Source organism: Halictus rubicundus, chromosome 8, assembly GCF_050948215.1.
Source record: "Halictus rubicundus isolate RS-2024b chromosome 8, iyHalRubi1_principal, whole genome shotgun sequence".
NCBI classification, from domain to species: domain Eukaryota; kingdom Metazoa; phylum Arthropoda; class Insecta; order Hymenoptera; family Halictidae; genus Halictus; species Halictus rubicundus.
The window spans coordinates 4,430,871-4,455,336 of record NC_135156.1 but is presented as its reverse complement, the minus strand read 5'-3'; the positions used below and the strand labels follow the sequence as shown (position 1 = coordinate 4,455,336).

Genomic DNA, 24,466 nt, shown 5'->3' with positions numbered 1-24,466 from the left:
ATAGTACAATTGAGGGTTGCGAATTAATTTGTACACCTATTAATACCTACTTAAAAAGTAGAGTTATCAGGATTCGTGTTATACGATTAACCATTCATATTCGGCTTAGAATGTGGTTTGTATTAGATTAGAGTCAGATACAACTGATTAATTGTAACGACTACTAATTACTTTGTACACGTAATAATGACTGAAAAGTAGTGCTATCCGGAATCATGTTACATCATTAGCCTTCTACATGCATTTGAAATGTGGTTTGCATCAAATTGGAGACGCTTCTCTGTCCTTGCTTTAAACTCCCATTTACTCACTCATCGTTACACGTCGAATTAGTAATCACGTGGGAACGTATGAATTGCATTTTATATTTATGTAACGCGCGCAATTGTGTATTCAGTTCGGTCGTGTGGTAGCAGCTATACTTCATAAACAGGTGATTGCATTTTTAAGTAAAACTCAACCATTGAGGTATTTCCATACATCTCGAAGCTCACGTATCAGTATATTAAAATGTATTGTTCATTACTCTTACGATTATTAGACTTTGAACGGAAAAAAGTAACAGCCTAACTTCTCCGTTTCGTCTTGCCATGATCTTTGTTATCTTACTTTTCAAACAATTAGTTAGACGGATCCTCTATTTTGCTTCGCTCACGCAGACGCGATGAAAACTTCAAGTAAACTTGTGCAAAGTTGTTACTGTTTCAATAAAGCAACATTGCACAGTTTCCATCATTTAAACGTTGCTTGATACAGTGATTCGCGTAATTATTCAAACATCCTTTAAATCAATGTAACGTTTTAAAAAGTGTGAACCAAACAACTTCAATTTCTCTGCTAGAAGAATCAGTTTAGCAGATGACTTGTAATGAAAATTTTGAAAAATCCCATTTGCCTGGAATCATAAAGAAAGTAGAGATATTTTCAATCTGAGCTTATAATATAAGGATTTTTTGTTGTCTAGGATTTATTGTGGACTAGCCGATGTCGCTAGATCAGGGGAATTATCTCGAATTGAGGGACAATGTTACCCTCTCTCTGCCAGTATCGGAATAGTCACGTGACGTTGTGACACATGCACGACAGAGACGAAACGCTAACACGGTATCACGGAAATGTCTAACAGTAGTATGTCTACTGTATGGTAAAACCTACTCGACGAGGGTTTATATTATTCGGTCTTGCTTGAACTAACTCGCGTCGTGGTACGACTTGAAATGAGTTCTGTTGACTCGAATCACCCGATTATTAAGGGGATCCATGGCCCTTATATATCCCAAAAATTGATCCAAAGGATGGTGGGGGCCGCGGGCGCCTCTTGATTAGAATTCAATTCTCGGAAATTATGCGACTCGCTGCATCGCCGAAAGAGCCCGTTGTCTCCTCGATTTTGAGTGAGCCCTTTTAATTTTTGAATAGGCCCCCTGTTCCGGCACATATCTCCAGAAGGGTCAAGAGTCACAAACGAAAAAGTCTCCGCACGTAATAAATGAATAAAAATATTAGGGATACCCAGATATAGACAAGATCGAAAACGATGAATCGTGCGACAAACACATATCCCTCGCATTTTCTTTCACCTGTTACGAAACACCATATACAGTCAGTGCTGGATTAACTAGTAAGCACAGTAAGCACGTGCTTAGAGCGTCAGGAGATCGAGGGCACTACTTTCGCAGGCCATCATTAATTTTTTTCTAGGATATTTTTCCATGATACAGCAGATGAAAAACTAAGAACACGTATCTGGTCGAAAATGCTACAAACTAGATCGTCTGTAAAATCATAAAAAAATCTAGTAAATATTTGGAATAGTGGTGACCTCGCCGATTTCAATGATCTTGATATATGTTGTCAAGGTCATCATTCTGAACAATTTTTTCCTATGCATGTTACGGCCGCTTGACCTTAGCTTTTTAGATATTCATAAAAAAAACTGTTAGGATGACTACGGTAATCTCCATAGATCTCCGTAACTGTCGCGAAAGGTCTGTACCGTAACTGTTAAAATTGTCATGTCAAAACCAAAGGCTTCGTGCCATAACTACATTCATACTAATTAAGATGCTACTTCATTTTTTTATTTCAGACCAATAGAATGGATGGATTGCACTTTTTTTATATGTCCCTCTTCAAGGAAAAAGGGAAAAGGAAAAATTATATTATATAGCCCAAATGTTAGAAAATATGTATTGCAAAATCTGAATATGAAAAATATTATTTTAAGAATACGTAAATATGTATGTAGATACTTTCAAATATTCTTGTATATACAACTACGAAATAAAATAAACATTAGAAAAGTATTTTAAATAATCGTATTTCAGTTACTACATTCAACACTTTTTTGTACAAGATTAGAATCTTACCAAAGTAATACGTATTTTCAATCCCTCCTTAAAATAGCCTCAATCCCTCTTTTCAAAATATTTAGTACGGAGACTAAAACCGACGATCAAGACCCAAATATCACCTTGTCTTCTGTAGACTTCGTAATTGGAACACGTCACAGTGAAGGTGCAAAACAGTCTCGTGGTGTATCGATAAAGTTCTAGAACGAATATTTATCATCACAGTGCGGATTTTTACGCAAATAAAGATTTTTGCGGATTAATTTATACAGATTAGACTCGCAGTAATCTTTTCTTTAAGGTTCTGTTATATTCCAGATCGTTCTATCTAATTAAATATTCTTGAACGTTTTGTTGCTCTGATTTTTAGACAAAAATGCTACAAATACACCAACATGTAAATATACAAAAATTAGAACAAATAAACATACAAAATTATAATTTTAGAACATTTGATAATTGAACCAGATTTATTTCTTAATGAATATTATAGATATTCAATAATGGTGGACTTAAATATTTAAACTATATTTGTGTGTAAGTATTAAAATAGTAATAAGTATTAAAACATGTAAAAATTCTGGACATAAATGATGTTATTTAACATGTTATTTGATGACTAATTAATAATTATGTCGTTCCTAAACCAAGTAAATAACCGCATAAATAGTAAGGTTTAATTTATTTATAAATCTCTTTCAATCGTTCGTGTTCCCGATACAGAGAACATTATTATGGTTCGTATCAATATTTCCTCGAGATAGTAGAGAAAACAGTATCGAACATATCTGTTCAAATCTATAGATAAGAATCTCATCTATACGTTAAGGAAAATAAATGAAAAAGAGGGACAAAGAAATATATCATCAATGACCGTTCCCTATTCAGATAAGCACATACGCGATAAAGAGAGCCCTCGATGCAAAGTCCATTGTGCACCTTGAGAAATGAACGAACACTTGCATAGAACACGCACGTGGAAATCTTCAATAAATTGAGCATAATGAACGGATAAAACGAGTTGTCCGTGAGTCGAAACTTGGACGTAGCTCGTGTCAGACTAATTGACTGCGAAGAATGTCTTTCTTATCGGTGTAGATACTCCAAATACTTATCGTCTGGAGGCCAGTTTTACCTTCGTCTCAACAATTACTATGACGACACAAGTTTCATCGATCTAACGGAAACTTTTACATTTTAGCAATGTGCAGTATGCGGTTAAAATCCTACTGCAATATATAGACTGCCTGATTTTATGAATTTATGACAAAAATGGGTAGATGAAATCGAACACAATAAAAAGATTAAAAGTATTTAAGAATATGAAAGTACTTGTTCAAATTATTAAAGAAATAATGACAATTCATTTGCATATTATTTTACATAAAGATCCATAGTATAATACAATCAATATTAAATCTCTGAACACAAAAGAACATAGTATGGAATGACATTTAAGTTTTGAGAATGTTACAAAATGTTAAAGCGTGTTGAAAAAATATTTATCCGAAAAAGTATCAGACTATGAAGGGTTAACGAAGTTTACATTTCAGTTTTTCTTTTTTCTATCCGAGTTTTATGTTTTCAAAATTAGTTCCCAACTTCATCCCAAAATTGTTTATTAATTTAATTATTTTAACTTTCTTTTTTAGCATCGTTACTATTTTTATACATAAAAAATACATATTGAATATTTAAAAAGATTTGAAAAGGTAGTTCACAAATGTTTTAAGAGCTCAGAATTTTTATTTAAATGATAAATTTTATTTAATTGTATCTTCTTCACAAATATTATTACAGGTAGATTTATTTTTTAGATAACGTAAAAGCAGGTGAGGCCACTTCATTTTATCATTGATAGTTTTCATAGATGTCCACAACTGTGTATGAAATTCCACTTCAATTAAAAATTGTTAGGGTTTAATTCCAAATTGATTAAATAATAAGTTACGTAAAGAAATTATGCCTCACATTCTGTAAGTACCGAAAAAGTAAATATTATAAAGACTATATCATAATCTATTCTACATAAGACACATGAAATAATTTTTTTTTTTCGTTTTCTTAAAGTTATACTATTTCTAAGAGTACTCAATTACACTATAAAAACTTAAATTACTTTACAAAATTGAAAAACTCATATTGCAATCATATAAAAAATATTTAAATTGATATTACAGTTATCACAGGTTATTTATTAATTATAAAACACAACAATGAATGTTACAACTAATGTACAATTCCTTATATATAAGGTGATGCTGTTTGTGCAAACTCGTATTGCCATAAAGCTAAAAGCTAAAGTAAAACAGAATGTTTCATGCATCCATTTTTTATTGAAAAAAGTGTTAGGCTGTCGGTCAGAGACGCGTACACGTACGCGTGGCGTAAAAACTGAAACTGAAAGTGTATGTATGTGTAGAAATTGATGCAGGAGTGGGTGAAAGGGATATGTATATATATGTGAACGCGGCAACGTACGCTAGGCGCAATGACGACTGCATGTAGCGACGACTACGCGACGATGACGCAACGATGACGTCTCATGGGCAGACGTCTATTATTTTACATTGGTTGCAGCACCGAAGCGTACAGCAAGCAATATTTTGTCGCGTACGCGTCTCTGACGTGACGCTCTGTGGACGGAGAACCTTAAAGTTGACGGTTTGGTTATGAATAATGAAATTTTTCCACCTTTAGCAACAAATCACTTATTCAGAACACATTTCCCATAGAACATAGGAAATGCACATTAACTGACAATAAGTTAATTAATGATCAAACAAGCACTCGCACGCCAATGCCACATTTAAAAGGAAGAATAATGTATCCAGTATTGTGTCCATGCACTATCAATGAGTATATTTGTTCAGCCTAATCAGATTAAAAATTATGAACCTAACCTACATTGCTTAAAGTGAAGAAAATTATTGCAACCGCATGATGAAAAGTAAACAAATCATCACATTGAAAATTCACGGAATATGAATGGATTTGAAACATAAAAATTGTTCAAGTATTATTATCAACTACATTTATGGCTATTTTCTATTTTACTGCATTCTATTTTGTGTAATTTTGGATCCGCTAATTATGTAAATTCTTATTTCAAGTAACAGTAACTAGTAATAAAAATTACAATAACTTCTATATCATCCAATAAAATTAAGTAATAATAATAACATCAAGTACATTAAATTTATATCTACAGTTTCACACGTACAAGTTTCAATGTCATTTTGTTACAAATAAATATAACAAGTCAAGCTTTGGTGATATAAACTATAAAGAGTTTTTAATGTTTCTTTTTGTGCATTTTGCAGATTGTAATTATTACACAAGGAGCATTGTGTTCTATTTATATACTATATGTATATTTCAAAAACGTAACTATAAACAAGTCTAACTGTTATAGTTAATCATAATTAAAAGCTACTAATTATTCTATCGCGTATCTACAATTTATGTTTCGCAAACAACCTGTCACCGATATATCTTTCACGCTCCATTTTGTTGTCGATACACTTTAAAAGAATTTGTGCGACATTACGTATGGTTGCAGGTGCTAGTGTTATCATTCAACTGTAAAGCCGAAGGCTTATATATCCAGTAGTGTGACTGACTTCCTGCAAATCTAGTTATCAATAGCTTTACGTACAATCAATCAATCATAAAGCTTCTACCTATCTATGACAGATGTAACAAAACAATTAACGAACGATAACAATGCTTATAGTTTCCCAAATGAACTTTTAACTTATATGTAACATAATAATACGTATACAGAAGTATAATTATATACTTTTACAATTTTAATTAAGAAAATTTTCACGAAAAACCAATTTTGAATAAGTAACTAATTTTTTACTTTCAACAAGGTGATACAGTAAAGTCTTGATCTAACTTTAATCCTCAGGTCCGTTCTATGACATAGATCGTGTAGGGCTACTATTTTCTTGTGACCGCGTTGACCACGCCGAACGTAGAAAAGGACAGCGCATTGTAAGCACGGACCGCGCGGCCGAAGGGCGCACTACATACTATATGTACATTAAATCACTAAATACAGTTTAAATTATATTGTGTTTAGTGTCATTTCAATCAGCAAAATGCCACAAATAAGTTGGTGAAAATCACATAAAAAAATAATGAAAAATAAAGAAGTTTTGTAATTGGATTAGTAGTGGTTCATATCGAACTGACTAAGATCGTGTAGCTCCGCTGATCTTGGATCATTACTTTACTGTAACATATTTCTAAGCAACAAAAACCATTAATTCCAGAATACTCCAGAAGATAGTTGTCAAGTGACATCTAACCGACACAAAATGTTCACGCATTTTTTTCCACTGAACAATCATCGTGGAACAAGGTATGTCGCGAACAATTTAAAATAGGAAACACGACGATCCTCTTTATGGAGGATACATTGCAATTCACTTGCAATAATAGTGCGAAGAGAGAGGAAAACGGAAGTTCACCAACATGCACGTTTAACGTACTTTACACACGTACAGTTGTAAAACGGAAACTGGACAAAAGTTTGCTTCTCTTAGTCCATTTTATGTGTAGATAATAACACGGAACACCTTCATTGAAATTTGTCGACTTTCGAATGGAAAAATGATAAAGAGCTTCACCATACACATTTTAATGCCGGAATGACGAATTGGCATATAAGATAAATTAACAATGTATCACAGTAAAACATATGTCAACGTAAACACGTCAGACCACAAATCATTGAAGAGCTCAAAACAAGATAACACTTTCTTGTGCTCTTAATAAGAGTCTTCTTTAATCCTTACAGTTTAACCATAATGTACTTCTTTAAAACGTGTATGAATTACGATTACACTTACTGTATGTATATCAACTATGTAATTACGCTTACACAGTTAACTGTGGAAAATCGAGAGTTCGGAATAAGAGTAATATAGAACATTTAAAAACTTTGTAAAACAATTGAGAAACGTTACTTTTGTATTATCAAAATGAAAATTTATCAAACAAATGTATGAACAAATATATTTCTTTCTCTGGATATTTGTTGTAGCCTTCTACGTCAGACGCGCGAATACTATGTCTCTACTAATTGTAAGTACCGCATTCCTTCACGTATTTCTATTGTAATATTTCCATTATCATTGCAAAAATGGATTCTGCATCATCGTTATCACCATCATCTACGTACAATCTCTTATCCGTTTCAATACAATAACTAACAATTTTTAATATTAAATACTGCGGCATTCTTTATCCTTCGATAAGAAATTATGAGTTCTATTGGCAAGAAAATCATTTTTATAGTAAACATGTCTAATCGTAAATCAGACAAAAGTAATGCTGTTTAACTTACCTCCAACATAAAAAATAGATTGAAACTGTTCGTGCAAACTAATTACAAGACTCACGAGCTACATAGACATTTACTTTTCTTCTTAAGAATATTATTGGATGGAAAACAACGCGACAGTGCTTTTTAATTCTTTAAATTTTTTCACTGTTTTGCATGTGCAAAGGAAATTCCATGAATCTGTATGTTTTCAATATTTCAAATAAAATGGCGACTATTGCAAACAATCAATCTAGTAAAAATCAAATTTTTATCGTTCACGTATTAGTAAGGACTGGGATCAATATTTTATTGATTGATTATGTTTTCCATAGACATTTCTAAGATCACATATCCAGTAATTAAATAGGAATGTACACAGTTGCACGCTTTGCGATAATTGAAAGCACACATGTTGGAGATATAAATCTTTACATATTTAAAAATGAAACGGGGACAAGTATCAAAACAAGGATAAGGTATATAGATAATCGTAATTTTCTTAAAGATTAGCTCGTTTCAAATATTATCAATAGCTAAATGATAATATTTTAATTAAAAAAAAAAAAACCGATAAATTCAACATAATTTTCGTTTGTGTTCCTCCGCATTTGAATAATTACTTGAGTTCCAATAAACACCTGCCTATTACCGATCTAATACAGCTATTTTGTAATTCAGAATGTAATTATAACTACTGAACGCTTCGTATAATGGATCCCTGATTAACAGACTTATTCATGACACACGCTATTTAGATTACTAGAGAATTCTGTTTCACAGGAACACTTACTTTTTTAATACTTTTTTTCAATCATTGTGGCTGTACATTTCAAAACAAAATAGAATAAAGTTTTCTGTTCGAATCGTATACTTGTTGTGTGTTTGACCCTCCGGCGACGGCGGGGCCTGGGTCTATTTTGACCCAGAGCATTAAAATCGTCATTGAACCATTCGCTTTCGACGAACGAATTAAATGGACAGTTGTTACATTCGGAACAACAGAAGACTAACATGTCTATAAGAAGTAGCATCAACGATATTTTTCGAAAAATTGATAAATAAAGCAGCGAACAGTTTTCAACATTAAAATTGTAATGTAACTACTGGGCTATATACATATACAACACATACAAATTTTTTTCACACTTTGCTCAACCCTCGCCTAATTTTTGAAGAATGTTGAACATTCTTACGTTGCAAAAAAGTGAATTTAGCAAACTCTAACATATCAAACATTGTATTTAGCATATACATACAATGAGTCCAATATGTGTACTCTATTAAAAGTAAATATTTGCCTCCCTCCGGATTTCATAATTTTCTTTCATTTTTAAATTAAAAATTCTATTCGAGTATGCCGCAGAGTTGCGAACATCCTCCTAATTCTCAGCAGTTGAAAATTCGCGTTCACGGCAACGAAGGTATAGTCGAAAAGGTAAACTTTCCATTAATTCGAAAAATTGTATCGACTCACCGGGATGATGCAGCAAACACAGCCGAGGAAGCGTAGAATCTACGTAGCGGTCTTTTCTACGCTTGGGAGTAGACGAGAGACGAATTACATAACAAAAACGAGGATCTAGTGATTCGACTCGATCCAACACAATACTAGATCGCCTGTCGCGTACTCACCGACTTACTTTACTGAATCTAATTCAACGCTCGACAACGTCCCACCTCCAACGAGTTTTGCGTGATGGCCGCGGCAGAGCGGGAGAGGAAGCGGAGAACTCGTGACGAGTTCTTCATTGTACATAATCGTACACTGTGAAGAGATACGCTTATTCAAATCAATTCGCCGCAGCAGGTAACGGGGCTATGTGCAACACGCAGATAATTAGGTCCGACGAAATCGTTTCAATAACAATTAAACAGTCGTACCGTTTTCGACGTGCACAAAATATCGTCGACTCAGCATCCCTAAAAAGTAGATATAATCAAAGCAATTTGATTAACATTAAACGCGCCACTGTCGCGCTGGTCGAATGAATAGTTCCAGGTTTTTTATTTTGCAATTATTAAAATTATAAGGATGCTTCCACAGGAAATCGTACAAGAAATTTCTTTTTTTTTTTTTCTTAGGTTTTTAACCCTTATGTCAGTAACTGGGTATTTCTTTTTATATCTTCTTTAACCCTTACAAATCAGAACAAATTTTATTTGGAATTAAAATAAGAAATAACTATTTGAAAGCATTTATTTCGCACCATCATTTCCGACACTGTTATTTGAAGATAAAAATACTATTGATTTGTGTGAAATAATAGCGATTTTAAGTAGTCTACTATTTCGATATTTCTTTATTTCAAGTTTGTCGAAAGAAATAATCCTCAAAATAATACGCAACAAAGGGTGTCAGAATAAATTGGATTCAAACCTGATAGTCCGGTTAGCTGATATAATTTTGAAGAACAATTTCACAATTATCTGAAATAATTATAAAATGAAATAACATATTATTTAAAATAATATCTTGAATAATGTTATTTTAGAAGTGATAACAGACGTGGAAGTACATTACTTAATAAAATAATGTGCCCAGGTCTGTTATACATTCCTCTTGGTGAAAATACACCCATTTGCCATTTTTACATACTCTGTAAAACGATTGATTTCTTTCTACCTTTGTTGTGAGATGTATTTCGTGAAATGTGACGTTATAACTGAAGTAGAACAATATTGTTTCGTTTAAAATTTAAAGCAAAAATGGATAAGATATTATAATAGAATCATTTATGCAACTATTTCTGAGGAACGCATGACAATCAATATTTTTGTTGGCGAACAGCAAATTATTGTAGATTTTTATGTTTTTAGATAACCACATATGCACATTTGAGGCGTAAAAATATGTCTGAAACTGTAAAGTGCAGCATGATTGCATAACACATAACGACAACTACGTAGTATTCTTGTTATTAATAGACTGCGGATTTTATGCATTTATGATAAACATGAGCAGTAAAAACATGAATAGAATTTATAATAAAATTATTGATGAAAATTTGTATTTTTCATAAAGATCCATAGCCTAGTTATTAATTTTGTTTCCTGTAAGAACCTGATAAAATGTTCTTCTTAGAAAAAAGATCTTAAAGCAGTCACGATGGTTTGTTGTTTATTGAAGCATATATATTGCATAAATAAATGCAGTCTTGTCATTTTTATAAGGCAATGCGTATCATTCATTTGCAGAAATCAGTAGTGGAAACCAGAAGTGTTTAGTGTTAACAAAATAAAAACTAAGAAATTAAAGTTCCCGATGTTCTTAAACACTTTGAGTGACGCGTCTCCCAGAAATGATTCACCCAGACTTAAAAATGAGTTTTCACGAAAATGTGAGACAAATAATTCGTTCTCTTTTATTTGGCACTATTTACACTACAATTCACTTTTTTGAAATTTGATTTTCACCTACGGTAGCCTAAGGTATAGTATAAAAACTTAGGGTGGCCGGTACTGCACGATTCTTCCCTCTTCGAAGTGTATCCATTTCAAAAATTTTTAATATATTTCTCTCTTTGTAGTACCAGAAACCTACTAAACAAAAGACAGCGGCCAGAAACATACTAAACAAAACTCAATAAAATTTTCTTATTTCACCTGAGAAGAACGGCTCTAGATACTGTTGCACATAGCAGTTTCATCGGTTCTTTTAGAACCTTGACAGAATTTATAGGCCCGATTTGGCCCAATATAGGACCTTCTTCAACAAAGATACTTTTTTTAAATATCTCGATAACTAATCATTTTTTTGCCATTCTACCCTAATATTTGTTTACGTAAAATAATGATTGGAATCTATCTACGTAAAAAAAGTGTACATTTCCACTTAAAAAAATAATGCTATTGTTGACTGCACATGTACCATTGCGCGTTAAAAAAAATAAGGTCCTATGGATATGGAACTCTTTTAAACCATTCATCCTTTTTCTTTGATGTTTTTCTGTAACTGTGCTTGTAACGAGGTTATAGCCTGAAACAATTGCGTGAACCACCGTGTACAGGGATCAAGATAATCTTAATAACTTTTCAGATATTACGTAGCTATTGTAGTATTTCTATTGTAGTATGATTATAATTTTATATTATAATATTAATAACTTTTACAAAACTGCATAAATGACTCATGATTCATTGACTTACTTGAATGAAGCATGGATAGCTTAGCTAATGAGTTGTTAACGGCATGTCTTCTCCTGTTACAAAAACTCACGTCACTTTCATTCTATTACTTGCGCGAAACTATCCATTGAATAAAACTCGAGAGATGCATTATGCAAGAACCGGTATACATAGGTATATACGTACATTTAAATTATATAAATTGCAGTAGGCCCCGGTCTAACGTGACCAAAAAACTGTTTAGGAGAATTGTATGTATGTACGTCATGTGGCAGTAATTGTGCAATGTAAATTAAATTATTTTGTTAGATTGCTTACACTTGCTGCCACATAAAATACGTGATACTCTACTTAATCAAATTATCAATTTTTTCAGCCTCTGATGAATTGTTAATAAAATGATCTTTGTCCGAAAGTTGCATACTTCCATCTGTAAAGTGGAGAACAAAAAAAAGTTTAAAATTGGAATATCTGTATATGAGTATTAACGACTTTAGCAGTAGCTGGTTTTTCAAATGTTTATGACAAAAATGAGTAGGTGCAATTTAAAACAGTAAAGACATTAGTGACAAAGTCATTATTGTCTCAACATTAAAGACATTTAGACAAAGTTTAAAAATACTGTTATATTATGTTCAACCCATGAAACATGTTAAAAAAGAAAATAAATTTCTATTTCACTCCAGTTTGTTGCTACTCGGGTAGAAAATGTTTATTTTGCATAAAGATCCACTGGCTATACGACATCAAAAAGGTGGCATTCAATTTTTTTTAGGGAAAAAGAATTTAAAAACTCGAGTAACCACCACAATCTTCAGACCTCAATCCCATTGAAAATTTTTTGGGCAATTTCAACAAGTGCTCGTACTAACAAAGAAAGTATTATTTTGGAAACACTTCAGAATGCTTCAAACAAAATCTAGGAAATATGAATGCCACGCCTTTTTTTCAAAATGAAATAGAATTCTATTCTTTTGTAACCAATATTTAGGCATTGAAGTGAATGTAGAAACATACAGTAAATATAAATTTTCTTCCCACTTCTGTGAAATTATTACAGGCAAAGAAGTTCTAATTATTGAAACCATGAAGATACCGCAAGGGATTAATTGCAAGTATACCAAACAGCCTAAAAGCTGTAACTGACAATAGTGGTTCTACATCAGAATTGTTATCACAAAAATGTAAAATTACACTTACTTTGGTCCACCCAATTTCTTTACCTGTTTCACTGTTTTAAATAAACTATCAATTTTCTATTCCCGTTTGTAATTTTCTCGCTTCCATTATGTTATACGATGTATAATGCATACTTATAAAAAAAATTCATTGCAGCTTTAAAACAAAATTTCAGTTTGTAAATATTGTGGTGGTTATCATATACATTGCTAATTAAACTTTCGTTTATCCGCCATTGCATCTCCTTTGTAAAATATTAAAGCAATTTACCAGGAGAAAGTCGTGGATTCTTTTAATATTATGCTGTGTACTATGACTTTAAACAACAAAGTGTATACAATTAGTTTGACTATCTTGGATTGTGGATGTTACATATCTGTGATGCCGGTCGTGAATGTGTTCAATAATTATCATCTTGCTACAGTTAGTGTCTAATTTTTGGTCTGACTTTCTAGTACGCCTCATGGGGATAGAATTTCCATATCGCTTAATCATCTACCTCAGCGATAAGAAATCTCCTAGGAATCTTTTTGCGTTATCGCTCCAGACATTCAATGGGAAACCGTTTTCCAAGCGTCTCTCACATAATCACACGACACTTCCCAAATACTGGTTTCCCACCGATACCCTAATCAAACATGTAGCCTTATCGGAATTTTCACAAGCATCTAACTTTAGTCGCATGCCTTCTCGCCTATCCCCATGTTACAGGAACTCCCTTAACATATTGATCTCCGACACAGCGATCGAAAAAATTGGGTGAAAGCTATTTATTTCATAAAACAGAAACTGAGAAGATAAGATATATGATGTTAACTATTTTTTCAATCCTCTGATATTTCATAAATATAACACGAAAGCCCAAGCTATTCATCACCGCAGAAATTAATTTTTATGGAGGTATTCTGGTGTTGAACTTTCAAAAAATCAATTTTTTTTCATTTCTTTAAGTATTAGGTGTTCTTGAACATGTGTACAAAAGGATTTGTTTGAATTCGTAAAATTAATTTAGTTATAGGCGTTTATAAAATACTTTGAGAAAATGAAATGATATACTATTATTATCATATAACATAAGGAAAATTATTTTCAAGTGTATAAGTGTTAACAAAATGATTACACGCGACGATTTTTAAACAAACTTTTCAGGAAAAGTTTATTTTACTTCCTACAGGAATAAAGGAGGAAAACTTAAAAATTGAAATCTCTCGAAAGTATGATGTGTGTAAAATTTTTAACTTACAGTTAGTATTGAATATAAGAAAGGCAAATAGAACGAAGAAACAAAATATAAAAAAATTGGATTACCATTATTTTTTCTAAAAAACAAGTTTTGCATAGCAGAACCTTTCTGCTTCTACAGTCCGGGTAAAACCAAGAGAAAATCGAATTATGAATACCAAAGATTTGAGAATATGATATAATATATTTGTATGCTTCCACCAGTTTCAACATGCTTCTGTTCAGTAATCCTTTTCGAGTTCGGTTCTCTTTTAATTGATTTTTCGAAGAAACGTTAATATCTTGCAAGCGTCGCTTGTCCTCGTGCACGTGGCCTCGAGACGCTTTTCAATGACTCGACCTCCAATGTTTCGGAAAATGCTAAATATATTCTGTACCGATTGTTACAACTACAAGTCGAAGCCATTTCCCAGGTCATGTTGCTCTTGCTTGCTTTTTGTGCGAAATCGACGTTTCTTATAACTACATTCTTCTTAACTCGAATCGACGTGGATCCATAACATTGTGTGTTGTACGTTGCTGCAGAAACACACTTGTATTTGTAGTCTTTCAACTTATTTTTGGCTTTTACCTTCATTTGACGTTTGTTTGTCTACATTCGAAAGATTACGAGTACACTGCGAATCTTTATGTAAAATATAAATGTTTTACATTAATTGTAATAATCTGGATGTAAAATAAGTTTCTTTTCTTACTAGGTGTATTAGTAGACTGCGAATCTTTATGCATTTATGGAAAAAATGAGTAGATCAAATTAAAAATAGTGAAAATATTTTTAAAAAATTTAAAATGTTCTCGCATTATGTCACACGTATTAAAATAATTAAGAAAATAAATAAATGTGTATGTAGTTCCTTGTATCTCTCAATGAATGTAGACAATTTTTATTTTGTATAAAAATCCGCAGTCTAATTATTACCAACCTATTAAAAATTATTACGAGAAAAAATCATTTTTTATGTAACTCGCCTTTCTAGTAATTGATACAGACAATATTTATTTTACATAAAGATCTGCAGTCTATTTATTAGGTTGAAAATAATATAACAGTATGTACAAATTCTCTTAACAATTTAATCATTTAACCAGTTTAGTGTAGTACTATTTAACTAGTTTAGTATAGTAACTAATTATGAGTTTGTAAGTCACTCGATTTTTTACGATGTTATACTCTTAATTTTGTAAATTTTAATATAAACCACCAAGCGACATGTTGCGTAGTACGTGTAACAAAAAATACATTTTCAAAAAACAACAAAAGAAAATTGAATTTCTATCTAGTCTCCAACAAAAGGAACATCATTATTTTTGTATAATTTCAAAATATGATTTAAAATTGGGAAAGATGAAGTATTTCTTATCACAATGGCACATAACGTTTTATCTAAAATAATATAAAATTGTATCAGGATAAACGCGCAAAATGGAGTACAATCATTTTAAAATAAGGAATATGTGTTGTAAGAAATAAGCCTTAATTAATATTAAATAATTGAGAAAAATGAAAGAACTGAGAATCGTATCGTCAAGAATTAACATATCTATTATCTCAATTAGCCTGTCTATAAGTATGATAAATTCAAACTAAATAATAAACTTCCTGAGCCCGTAATTTAAAAAAAAACAAAAGCGAATGACGAATAGACTGTGGATTTCATGGATTTACAACATTTTTAAAGACGCAAAAATGCATTGATACAAGAATGTTATCGACGCAAAATTATCGATGCGTTATTAAAGACGCAAAAATGCATTGATACAAGAAACATATATAAACATATAATTAAAATGTAAGAACTAATAATTGGCAACTTCTCAGAAATGGTTAAATTATTTCTAGTTGCATCGCTATATCATACTTCAAAATTCGAAAATATGTAAGAATATTCAAAATATAATATGTATTTTTAAGTATAATAATAAAAAAAAAAATAATAATAATAATAATAACATTGCTTTATTCGCCCTTACAGCCAAGAATTGATAAAATTAAAGAACAATACGAAAGTCCCTGTGTGTTTAATGAAAAATATTTTCATGTTTTCAATTACCTGGCACTTTCTTATTTTCGGCGGTAATATCTCTCGTCACTAGGCAAAACAGATAGCAGGTATCTCCTTTCGGCTTATTACACACTTTAACATCAATGTTCTTATCTACTGATTGCTTAAAACTTGTACCGCTTGGTTGCATAATTATTTCACGAACGTGAATTAAAACAAAGGACCATTGTGGATAGAGTATTTTGATTGTTTACTTTCTACCTTTATTGTAGTCAACAGTCATAATATTTGTCTGCATAATAAAAATTTAAAGGGAGTATTAAGAGTTTTCTTAAATGATCTGTCTTCATTTACTTGTTTTCAAAGAAGAACTATAGACAACTATACAAAGTTATAACTAAGAATTAAACTATGAAAGTACTTTAACATTTTCATAACAAACTGACTTAAACCAAATGACACTTTGCTTAGTAAGAATAACAAGAAATACATTTTCAAAAAACATAACAAAAGAGAACCATAACATAATCTATTTAATCCGACTGTATCAGACTGTACTATTCATACGTTAGCCTATTATTTCTGTAAACTTATTAATAAACTGCAGACTTTCGTGTAAAATAAAAATTGTCTGTCTCAATTACAAGGTATAGGAACTAAATCAAAATTTATTTCTTTCTTTATTCATTTATATAAGTTAATAATACTGTCTTAATACTCTTTCTGTTCTTTCTACTGTTATATATTTTACCTAAACAATATAAACTCTAGTATAAATTAAGAACAGATATGTTTCTAGGATAATAATTAGACAGCGGAACTTTATGCAAAATAAACATTTTCTACCTGTATTGCGACAAACTGGAGTGAAATAGAAAATTATTTTCCTTCTCAATATGTTTGATGGGTTGAATCCAATACACAGTGTCCCAAAAATGTTGTACATCCTTGAAAGAAGCAATTCCCGGGGTCATTCGACGTAACTTTTTCCTTTGCGAAAATGTTTTCCGCGGCTTTGTTAACGAGTTATTAACGAAAAACGCGGACCAATCAGGGCGCGGCTACAGCGGACGGATTCCGGCTTGGCCAATAACAACGCCACGCTTAGTAGGACTTGCCGCTGTGCCGGAATTCGTCCGCTTTTGTCGCGCTCTGATTGGTCCGTGTTTATTCGTTAACGACTCCTTAACGAAGCCACGGAGAACATTGTCACAAGGGAAAAAATTACTTCAAACGACCTCAGGAATCACCCCTCTCAAAGAAATACAACATATTTGGGACACCCTGTATAACAGTATCTTCAAATTCTCCTAATGTTTTTACTGTTTTAAATTACACCTACTCATTTTGGGCATAAACTGTTGTAAATAATAGACTGTTGTCGCCGGTAATATTTGTTGTTAATATTGAACAACGTTTTATTTCATTGTGCACAATGTCATCCGAAACAGGTGACGTATCCGAGACGTCTTTGTACGCCAATTGGTTAATTACCATATCGAATTTTCAAAACAATAATAGCACGAAGATTTAAAAATTCAATAGGATAAAAAGAGCAAAAATGCTATGGACTAAATTCGCCGACACAGTCGTTCAACTCATGGTTCCTGGATTATTTCCAAGTGATTTGTAGTTCAGTCTATTTGTTTGGATTTCATAGCGTCTTGTATTACGTGCACTTCATACAGAAACGTCGAGTTAAAAGCATTACGATCGAAAGCTGATCATTCCATTCTCTCAACATGAAACATTTCGTGGCACTTTATCGCCAATGTATCTACACAGTAAGTAATTACTCTGGCGTGGCTACAAAACAATTACCGTCAGAGCTTAATTAATTTTAAGTACGTTACGTACATCAACTTCATGGACTTCTGGCAATCTTGTCACGATTGAACACTATCGTTTTATAATGCATGTGAGTTGATGTTGAACAACATTTTTTTTGCACCAAGAGGATACATTGCATACCCTTATGAATAAAAACAAAAGCATAAGCTATTCTTCCAAAAATATTTTTATTCGATTGTTGTTCAAAGAAATTTTTATCGTAACTTCATCGAGAAAACATGATACGTTGCGTAATCCCCTGAATAAGAACACAAAAGCGAATTACAGTGAAATCTCGTTGTATGTCAGTCCCGCCGTTTTTTTTTTTTTTTTTTAGTGACACGAATACGAAAGCGGAGGTTCTCGCCGAACGTCGCATTTGAAATACACAAGGCACGCTGGAAACCTAAGAGTCATACCGTCTTCAAGTCATAAGAAGACAGCGAAGCTCTAGAGTCGTCGTCGCTGAGGAGTGTGCCACACATTGTCGACTATATCGGTGTGAGACCAGAAGACCACTACTAATCCAATTACAAAACTTCTTCATTTTTCGTTATTTTTTTATGAAACTTTTACCAACATATTCGTGGCATTTTTCTGATTAAAATGAAACCAAATATGATATAATTCCGATGATATTTACTTGTGTAACGAGCGATGAAAGTTTCGAACGCAGAGAAGGACAGCGTATGGGAAAGAAAGAGCCGCGGAGAGTCGCGGTCGCCGGCACAGATCAAAGCCCGCGTGAGCGCAGGCCTTTAAATGAAAAATTTAACTTCTTTATTATTAATTATTTTTTTATGAGACTTTCACCAATATATTTTTGGCATTATTCTGATTAAAACGATACTAAACGCGATATAATTCAGATCACATTGTCACTAATTTTCCGTTAATGTAATAGTAATGGGAAGTAACTTTCATCGTTCATAACACACGTAAATATTATCGGAATTATATAATATTTGGTTTCATTTTAATTAGAAAAATGTATTATAAGTATTGTAAGTATTGTAAGTGGATTAGTAGTGGTCTGTTGGTCTCACACCGATATAGCTGACAATGTTGTGGCCGCGGCGGCTCTCGAGCTTCGGCCACTCACCGCGGTGGTGTGAGTTTTTCCCCTGACTTGGAAAAGTAAGATTGGTACTGTCATACAACGAGAATTCACTGTATTCTCCCACAAATATTTTAATGTGATTACTGTGAACCGAATTTTTACCACTACTTCATGAAGAAAGCATGATATATTTCATGCTCTCCTAAATAAGAACAAAAAAGCAAACTATTTTTCCAAAAATATATTAATTTGATTATCATTAAAAGAAAATTTTGGCCACAACTTCATGGAGAAAGAGATATGTTCAACTGATTGTGTGCTACCAATTACGTCTCTGTCCAACGAATTGTATGTATTTAGTTCATTGGTACAACACAAAACCATTTAATGCAACTTACGAGGAAAACGGTGGCGTAACCAGCAGTTCAACAAGATAATTCTGTCGCCGACACCAGCAGTACAACTGCAATATAGCTTGAAAATCATACAGTCTGGGTTTTAAGATAACCGTCATATTTTTCCGGCCAAAAGCCGACGAGGTACACGTGGAATATGTACTATCTTTATAATGCCCAATGCATTTTGAATCCCGTCTTTGCTTAACGGCCGTTTAATTTGTATACTAGTTTTATAGTTACGGAACTGCATGAAAACAGCTTATTTTATGAAAATTATCTCTAAAGATTTTATCATATATTTTGTTTACCATGATTTATTTATTTCTACAAAATTTTAATTGCTGTGAAATACGTATAGTAAAAACATCCTACAATTATGTTTAGATGTAATTATTTCAGCATATGAGCCTACTATTCTAATTTATATTTGATCAATAAACATCTAGGATTAAGAATATACAAAAAACTTTTCTGTGGACATGTAAAAAATAAATGATTAGTACTCCTCTGCTTGTATATACTTTAATGATAATGTAAGGAAATATGAATCAAAGTGATGGGCACGGTAGGGGCCCCTTAAACGCCTGTTTCTCCCACCAACCTCTCTCTTCGTCGCGTTCGCTGGTGTCTCGCGTCTTCGTTGCCCCACGATAACGCCGCATACTGGAAGCCTTCCAGTGGAAGGAGCCAGTGGCTGCTATGGAGGGACGGTTTTTTCTCAATTGAGACAAAAATGCACATCCCTGACGCATAGTATAATAACTAGACCGCGGATTTTATGCATTTATGACAAAAATGACTAGTTCAAATACGAAACAGAAATGAAGTTCTCAGGGAAATCCAAGAAAATTCTTCACGTTCAACGGAAATCGTATCTAAAACACGATAGGACAGGATTATCGTTATCTAATGTAGCGTCATACCTATCTCTGAAAAATTTTGTTTGCTATGCAAAGCTTTATGCTTACTATTCGTCAGACTCCAACCTTTATTTCCAAATATAGAAAGAATTGTTAGGGAAGTGACTTTAATTTGTCTATTCTTAAACGAAATTATTAATGTAATGTCGTTTGTACAGAGTGATCGTAAACATTGCTACCTTATAGGTGGACTACATACTCATCAAATTTATTAATATTTAGTGTGTTTATTGTGAAATTAATCACAGATTAATCAATCTGTATCAAATGTTAAGTAAAATAAATATTATTGAATTATATAAATATCAAGAAATTACATTATTTATGGGTACCAATAATATTTAGAGATGGTGTTTAAGCATTTTCACACCGCCAATTATTTTTTTCTAAATTTTTGAAACGTACTTTTTCTGATGTATTTGTGACGTTTTTGAGGTAAAAACGAGTCCAAATACGATACAATTTGCATCAGATATACTCGTTTAATCCACGATTCAGTAGAACCTCTATTATCCGAACATTCGTTCCCTCTAACTAGTTCGGAAAATGGAGGGCCTACTAAATCGTGGATTAAACAACCAAAACCTGTTAGAACCGTATCATGTTGGGTATCATTTTAATCAAAAAATGTCACGAACGTGTCGATGAAAGTTTCATAAAAAACAGTGAGAAACAAATAAGCTATCATTGAATTTGTCCAATATGCACCGAAGGTTCCATCAACATTCAATGAAGGATATCTCAGTAATTATTACTTTTTCACCATGGATATTTTAATACTTTTTTACTCGGAATTCAATACTCTTTCGAATCACATATTTAAATACCACGCATTATGATACAAAAACTGAAGATGATCTTTATATCTCGATAATATATAAAATAACAAAAAAACTAATGATATCATTGCATGTCCCATTCGATGTGAAGGAACTTTTGTTTGAAACTTTTTGTTTTGCAACGAGTGGTTATTAGTAAATTCAGGTGGTACAATTAAGTGACTCACCCTGTATATTGGTACTATTACAAATACGTAACATATTGAATTTTTGCATGACATGAATTTAAAGTACTTTAATAACACTCGGATTAGCTAGCCTGCTCTCCCAGGATTGGTAGAGTCAGAATCGTTGCGTCTACACTTACGTGTATTGTAGGATAAAGCACCAGTTATAGGCGCAGTTTAGTATCACCAAGATTTTATCTGCAGCGAAAACGCAATTATTGTACGTCATGCGCATCACATACATATACGATACCAATTGTCTTACGTAATGTACAGTTTAGTAAATTTAAGAAGAAGAACATTGGAAGAGGTTTAAACTAATAGTAATAATAAAGCAACAAGTTATTCCTTGTTACAAACGATTGTTTAAAGAATAAAAGAAGAACAAAGAGGTCGTTAATTTTTATGCCACAAAACAATGAAAAACTATACAAATTAAACTTTGATTATCAATTTACTTATACAATTGTTTGTGATGCGCGTGTGAACAATATAATAATAATAATTAGACTGCGAATTTTATGCATTTATGACAAAAATGGACTGATCAAACGTAAAAACATTAGAAGAATTGAATAATGTTGGTATATTATTCTCAGCTTATTAAAATTGTTAATTGAGGAAATGCATGTTTCACTTGTTTAGTTTACAATTGACTTGGACAATATTGATTTTGCATAAAAACCCGCAGTTTAATAACCATATACTGAAGACTCTCGCTGAAAATATCTTCTGAATGACTATATTTCACTCATTGAAAGGTAGGATGTGTAAAATTCCTGGACTTGCAGGAAATACGCTTTTATAATCATGTCTGCATACATATGGATACCCTCTATTAATTCGATATTTTTTCATTCAATATATCTATGTGAAATTCAATAAAAATATTAACTTCGGTCAATGAAGATTTATATGAAATATTATTTTACAAATAACTGTACATTATTTGCCGGCAGACAAGTGTTGTAATTACATTTTTATCAAGTTAACATAAGAAATGTCAATATTTCAAGTAGAATGATTATATAAAACAGTAAATACCTAATTTAAAAAAGAGTATTGAAAAAGTAATTAAGAGCGATTGCTTCACACGAGGATAGATACCTTTTACTTTTACTCTAGCAATAAGTACTTTACACTGTTCAAATGTATATACATGCAACGTAAATGTGAACTGTTAATCTATAATGTCGACTACAAATTCTAATTCTAAAAATTGTGTGCAAAACAAAGGCTCGTTACAATTTTAAAAAGTATTTCGTCAGTCTGTTGACGGTTTCGTCACACCAGTAGTATCAGAAACTGTCAGTAGATGGCAGAACTTTCTCGCATGTACAGATGAGCACGTAGTCTATATAAAGGCAGCACAGTTGTACCTCGTTCATCCTTGTCTTTGGGGAGCAAAGTATTCAATGATCGTATGTGAGGGTACTGTTGCTGAAACCAAATTATAAAACAATACCGCATCCACACTTTCTCGTGTGTGATGCAATTTTTGGAGGCCTCTTTACTTCACAAGGGGCTTAGAAAAGAAACGAAGTATTTTGCAAATATCTTTACAAATTCTTAATCGAGTTGTGTGTGTTTTGTAGCTGTTTTAACCTCAAAACAGGGGGAAAACTTTTTTCATCCCAGAAATTTTCCATCCGAAATACTTTGTTGTAAAAAAGGAAAACTCATCAATAAGTTTTTTTATTTAGAAAAAAGTTGTTTGTTTTAACGTTATTTCTGTTAAAAATTAGATACTTAAAAGTGCCGTAATAGGCGAAAAAGCACGGAAGTAGGCAGTAGTAAAAAGACCACTGTGTTGTAATCAAGTATGAGTTCCTAAATAGTTCATAATAAAGTTTTGTTCATTACGTATAATATTAATACTATACAAACAAACATACTACACAAACATTATACATAGAATATATTACTCCTTTACGTTTTCTTGCACCAGCACATGTTTTACTTCTGAAATCCTAACACTCATAATTAAGTCAATACTTTTAAAATCAATTTTGTTACTGGATCCATTTATTATAACCTGTAGAATGCAGTAAATGTACAGGAATTCATGGGGATTATTCCCAAGAGTTTTGAACGTATTTTGGTCGTTTGTAGATAAAAAAACAAAATGAAGGAAAGGCCACGAATTTATTTGTACTTCTGATATTATTTTCGACTTACTAAAATGATTAAATGAACAAATACATTTTCGTTCAGTTTCTTTTATTTTGGATAAAGATACGCACTCTAGTTAAGTTATTCACCTGTTGCTAATACTTATACAGTTTTCTACACTTGATTGTTTTGCGAAAAGGAAAAATGTACTAACTGATTCGAGAAAGACCAGCATAAAAATGGATTTTCTAGTTCTATACGTAGTATGACGATGGCATAAGCGAGGTGACAAACTGGCATGGCGATACTAAATACAATGTGACTGTAGGTACATTATATATGTACACTTGTCATGCGACATAGTGTGCGTATTGCGAACGCTATAGTAACGAGGGCGGGGCTTCAGAAAACCAATACAAGAAAGAAAAATATGGGGGCAAGAATGTGGAGACATTTCTTCTTTTCTTCGTTTATTTTAGACGCAATAAGTATGCTATCGATTATTTCACTCCAGATGCATTAGGATGAATTTCCAATACGCCGTTAGATAAAACGCAAATACACATACAATATAGTTTATCATTTTAATTATTGGTAATTAAACGTTTAATAATTTTCATATAATGATACAATTAAATGAATAAAGACAAATTGATAACACTGTCCAACACCTTTGATTTGCAATACCTGTTGGGTAATTCTTATAGACTATGTCATTCTAAAACCAAATCCACAATAGTAAATTCCTTAAGATAAAAGATTTTTCACATAAATACAAAAATAAAGCGTATAAAGTACCCGCGTCAACACTTTTTCCAACTTCAACAACTATTTACAATTATTAGGAAGTACATAAAAATATAATTGGCTATATGAATATGTAAAGGAGAGTCTCCTCTATC

The 24,466-nt window shown here is 32.2% G+C and overlaps 1 protein-coding gene, 1 long non-coding RNA gene and 1 other non-coding gene across 5 annotated transcripts in view; 2 read left to right on the top strand and 1 right to left on the bottom strand.

Annotated features, from left to right (window-relative positions):
* Vha100-2 (V-type ATPase subunit a family protein Vha100-2) overlaps positions 1-24,466 on the bottom strand; it is a 78,534-nt gene that overhangs the window by 34,760 nt on the left and 19,308 nt on the right. Inside the window, exon 1 of one of the 3 annotated variants that reach the window (XM_076791672.1) lies at positions 9,164-9,343. The exons of 1 other annotated variant lie outside the window; for it this stretch is intronic. The gene's annotated coding sequence lies outside the window, so the exon portion shown is untranslated. Of the gene's footprint in view, positions 1-9,163; positions 9,344-24,466 lie in introns of those variants that run through there. One more of the 3 variants, XM_076791674.1, reaches the window with a different exon arrangement.
* On the top strand, positions 1,409-2,337 carry LOC143356197 (uncharacterized). Its single transcript, XR_013082626.1, has 2 exons — positions 1,409-1,988; positions 2,090-2,337. It is a non-coding gene; the product is annotated as an uncharacterized LOC143356197 (long non-coding RNA).
* Positions 22,836-22,958, top strand: LOC143356881 (U4atac minor spliceosomal RNA). Its single transcript, XR_013082745.1, has one exon. It is a non-coding gene; the product is annotated as a U4atac minor spliceosomal RNA (small nuclear RNA).